General features: G+C 43.4%; 1 long non-coding RNA gene across 1 annotated transcript; it reads left to right on the top strand.

Annotated features, from left to right (window-relative positions):
- Positions 1–805: 805 nt before the first annotated feature.
- On the top strand, positions 806–2,098 carry LOC115248461 (uncharacterized). The gene is made up of 3 exons (XR_003887339.1): positions 806–866; positions 1,624–1,737; positions 1,891–2,098. It is a non-coding gene; the product is annotated as an uncharacterized lncRNA (long non-coding RNA).
- Positions 2,099–5,205: the final 3,107 nt, after the last annotated feature.

Below are 5,205 nucleotides of genomic sequence, written 5' to 3'. Positions count from 1 at the left end.
TGGAATCCCACAACTTACCTGGGACCTGCAGACCAGCATGTTATGATGTTTTTGATGCTCTCAAAGCGATTTCTAAATTCACCAATCACACACAGAGTAAGTTTGTAGCACATTTGCTTTGTAACACATCTAAGAGGAATTAAAACCTTTAACTAAAGAGAAAAAACAATCCTTGTAGATGTTCAGCGGCGGCGTGGCTGCATCACGTCAGACGAGAGGCTTGAATCTGCTTTTGACAACTGGGCAGTGAATGGAGAGGGTTTCATTCAGTTTGATGCTGGAGCTCAGAAATGGAAAGCCCTGTCTCCTTCTGCAGAAATGATTAAAGATTCGTGGAACGGCTATGAGGCTCGGAACCATTTGTTTGGACACTTCATCAATGAAGAATGTCCAAAAATGATCCATCATATCAAATTAAGTGGAAAAAAGAACAGGTGAACACACTCTCTGGTCCAAAATATAACGCAAAATATAATAAAATCACAGCTTTGAATCACTTCATTAAATTGGACATAATTCAGGAATTAACCTGAACACATACAAAAGTATCTTTTCTTCCCCTGGCTGGTCCCACCCTGATCATCACCTTTTCTATCCTCCTGCAGATCTCCGTGTGTTTGCCAACCCTGTTGACAGAACCAAGGCATTGCTGAAGTGCCACGTCACCAGTACTGACAAATCAGTGCGTTCAGTGTCTCTGACTGAAGACGGGGCCACCAAGGCAAACTGGATCACTGTAACTGGCCCGTTGCCTTCTGGGGATGGATCAGTGATCCTCATCCTGACAGCTGAGGTCCCCCTGATCCACACCAACATCTATGGCTGTGTTGTCCAAACAGAAGACAGAAACATCACTGTCATGTGGGGTGAGAACTTTACATTTACATGCTGCTGCATGATTGTTATTGAGTCGTGATCCAGGCTGCACACAGGCCAGTGGGATCTTATTGTTGCTGGGGGGGTTCTGGTGTGTTGGGTACTCTGGTAAAAGTCCCTCATGAAGAAGCTCTGAAACGTTCCTGGTGATTCTCTGGTCTTCCACTGTCTGAAAGCAGACCTTTGGATCTTTTCTGGCTGAGATTACAGCAGTGTTGGTCATTAACTCTGTCAGAAACGTCTGTTTCGATGCTGTTAAAACTTATTTGAGACTTATTTTTTTGTCTCTCCACAAGTTTTTTTTTTTTGGCCCATTTAATTAATTAATTTAACGTGCTTCACATGTTTCCAACAATAAACGAGCTACTACAGAGTTACAATTTGGTGCAGGCAGTGGAATGCACAGAATCACCCTCTGCCAGCAGGGGGCGCTGCAGCAGCTCAGCACCCACCTTTCTATCGTCTTGGCACAGAATTATCAGTGCGCAACGTTGAGCTTCAGTCTGTGTCCAGGCCTCAGACAACTGTCGGCATGTCACGTTGGTCCAGACAGTTAATAAATGTAACAGTTGAAATACTCTAAATAGAGTCAGTTACACTTTCTGTTATTCGGAGCACAGCTTTCAAAATATTAAAAATACGTTTATTACAATAACACATATGACGACATGCTGCATAGAGTAAAGTATGGCCAGTTTGGTGATTACAATAATCATATTTTTGTTGTTTATACTCTTTTATGAGCAGATGGAAACACACTTGATGGACAACACATCCTTTATGCAGGTGTCCCGATGACGTTTTGGATTATTATCGGCATCATCTTTGTTTGTTGTTTAATCTCCGTAATGGCTGTTTTGTGTAAGTCTCACTTCTTTGATTGTAACTTTCAAGTCAGTCTGTGAGCTGATATTTTACTATTGTGGCCCTGCATTAATAGAATGTTAATGATGTTTCTTGTGAAATACACCTGTCAGCATCTATTAATTGTTCCTTCATTTTATTTCTTCATAGGCACAAGGCAGAAAAAGTGGTGGAGGAAACTTTTCTCATGAGCCCATTGATGAATCACTGGGGGAAGATGGATTTTATCCACGGAGGACTTGAGCAGAGACGACATCAATGATCCAGGATGTTTTACTCTTCATGCTGAAAGTGCACGTCTATAGAAACGTGTAGACCTGAACAGAGGATCCAAAGTCACATGTGCTGTAATATTTGGACTGTGTTGTTATCCAGTAGCAGAGCTTTGGGACTTATGCTGCTGACACGGGTCTAACCTTCACTGACTGTCATCTTTTTTAAGAAGCCAAGAAGCCAAACTATGGAAAACTTTAGCACTTTGACCCTAAATTCAGTATTAATGATCTTGAACTTCTTAAATCAGAGCTTAACACTCATCTTGCAAAACTGCCTTTAAACACCTCATAATGCTGTCACTTTATGTCTGGTTTTTATGTATTTTTGTGTTATTTACTCATTCATCTCTCCTTTATTTTGTTTGCATCATCTTTATTTATTTTATGTAAAACACTGGTTACTTATTTTGACATTGTAAAAATCTTATATTGTTGAATGTTTGATGACTTTATTTCTGTTTCTGAAAGACTGGTTTCAGTTACATCCTTGGTGTTGTTGAAATTTAACTCTTAAATTTAACTTAATTTAACTGAAGTTCTTCCTTGAAGAATCTAACAAATTCATGTGAAACTGGTCGACTAATATTGTGTGTAAAATAGTAAATTGTTTAACAGTGTTTGTAACTAACTTGCAGGACCTGATGTGTGAAGTCCTTAAGAGTTTCTATTTTTTCCATTATTAAATACAGTATTTGTAAATATTGTATGTTTTTACTTCCTGCAATAAATGAGTTTTAATTTTAAGAGCCTGTGTGATAATGTTCATTTTCATTTAAGAGAGAGAAATGGGGTACTTCTTGTCAAAGTGACAGGTTGACCTTTCCCTGAACCCGCCCACACCTGTTCCCCCCCCCCCGCCCCCCCCGCCCCCCCCCCCCCCCCCCCACCTCCCTTCCCCGCCTTTCCGGCCTTTCTCCCTTTCCCGCCTTTTTTTAAAAAGGAAGGGCAGCAGTTACAAACAGTTACAAAACAGTTTTGCCATAGTCCTGGCATAGCCATCTGTGGACAACATGAGTAGTTCTACATCCGTGATTGGTGAGACGGCTGTGACCGTTATAAGAGAATTGTGTGGAAAAGTAGTTGAAAAATCCACGGTGTTTGTACAGCGTTCTCAGGCGTCACCTTCTGAGCCTTTGCAGCAAGAATGGTCTTTGGAGCCTTATAGTCAAACAGGGAGTTTTGGGTATGTGTTCCGTTACAAGACGGGGGAGCTGATTCTCTATCAGCGGGAAGAATCTTCCAGTGAGGGGCCTATGTTGTCGGCTACGATGTCTTCCAATGACTGGGGTGTGTTGAAACTGATCAAACCGAGAATGGTGTGTGTGACTGAAGAAGGCTGTGAAGAAAGAAACAACACAGAACAGAAACCTTCCACAGAACAAACATTTGTGAGCATTTGGTTGACGAAAACCTCGGGTACGGGAAGATGGTTCTATCGTGCTAGCTACAAGATGCAGATGGAAGAGATGTCAGGGAAACCGAGACAGTATTTTGTCTTGGATCTTTTTAGCTCAGACTGTGGGGTTTTCAGCAACGTGTTGACTCTACCTCTTGCAGCATGGATCGAAAAGATGCATGAAATGGATGATAAAATCACAAAAATTTTTCACCATTGTCGTCTTTGGAACAACACTGTGGTGACGAAAAAAAGAGTCCTCCCTCGTGTAAGCCCACACCCATATCTCAAATGTATAAAAGACGTTGGTCTGAACCATACGTTACCCACTACCGGAGTGAAACACTAAGGAGAGCATGTCTACCAACAGAAGCGTCAAGAGCGGATCTGACACTCCGAGCAATTCCTATCTGTGGGATGAGGATGAGACACAAGCGGAACGCCCTCAACGTCGGCTTCGGCCTCGCAGGCTGGACTTTGACTCACTCATCCAACGCTTGGATCCCACGGATTCTAAGGAGTCTCTCACTCCTTGGCTAAGCCCTCCACCAACCCCACCCCTCGGACGCTCGGCATCGGATCCTGGGGTGTCCAGTCCTCACTCACCCTCACTGACACCACCCGTCAGAGACTCAGCATCACTTCCAGAGCTGTCCGAGTCTCTTCTCCAAGGCAGAGATCCTGCGCCGTCTCCGGCTTCTTCACGTCCAGGTTCTCCAATCTCTGTGAGCGGTGTGGAGAGTCTTTCACGCTCAACAACCCCTGATCTGCCTTTGCCCGATGACGCATCGGATCTCCCCGGGGCTGTATGTAACGGTGCTGACCAGCTTGACGGCTGGGCATCTGAATTCTTTGGTCTGGTAAAAAAAGGCGTTCTTCATCTACTTAGCGTCGTCCTGGACCTGTACAAGGGTGAGGTTTGCAACGGATGTCGGATCGACCACCCCAGCCAGCGCCAACACCAGTGTTTGGATGTGATCGAACCGGGTTTCTACCGCAACAACTTTTACATGTTGATGAAAAGACTCTACACACCCAAGTTCATTCCTGCTATTCAAAATTTCCTGAAAGCGTGCGGTGTCAACGCTGACTACGTGAAAGTCAAGATCGCCGCAGAGACCCTTTTGTTCGAGCTGAAATCCAGCGAATTAATCTACACTCCCATCCAACAAATGTACGAGAGTATCGCCAACAACGACAGCGAGATTAAACAGGAACATCTGGACACGGTGACTCAGTACTGGACTGAAAACACTTATATCTGAAAACACCATTTTCAGGACTATCTGTACTTTCACATTACTAATGTTACAAATGTATTTGCTCATGTTACTCACAAAATGTATTTACTCATGTTACTCACAAAATGTGTATGCTAAAGATTTCTTAACAGCTAATAAAAAAATAAATACCTCTCAAACGAGCATCCCTTCTCATTCTGTTTTCAACATGTCTGAGACACGCTTCATGGAAAAAGTGTACTATGATCCCGCGCATCCCGGTAGCCTCGGTGGTGTAGAGCGGCTCCATAAGGGGGTGCAAGAAGAAATGGGAAAGACGGTTCCTCGAGAAAATGTTAAAACATTTCTACAGGGACAGGACGCTTACACTCTACACAAACCGGCCAGGATACATTTTCCAAGAAACAGGGTTTTCGCCCCCCCGCCCTTTAAACCAATTTCAAGCGGACCTGTGCGATATGCAAGCCCTGTCGGAGCATAATGACGGATATAATTATTTATTAACGGTCATAGACATATTTTCCAAAAAAGCTTACGTCAGGGCTCTGAAGAG

This window comes from Takifugu rubripes, unplaced genomic scaffold, assembly GCF_901000725.2.
Source record: "Takifugu rubripes unplaced genomic scaffold, fTakRub1.2, whole genome shotgun sequence".
NCBI lineage: Eukaryota > Metazoa > Chordata > Actinopteri > Tetraodontiformes > Tetraodontidae > Takifugu > Takifugu rubripes.
Note: the sequence above shows the minus strand (reverse complement) of the source record. Positions and strands in the feature narration are given on the sequence as shown.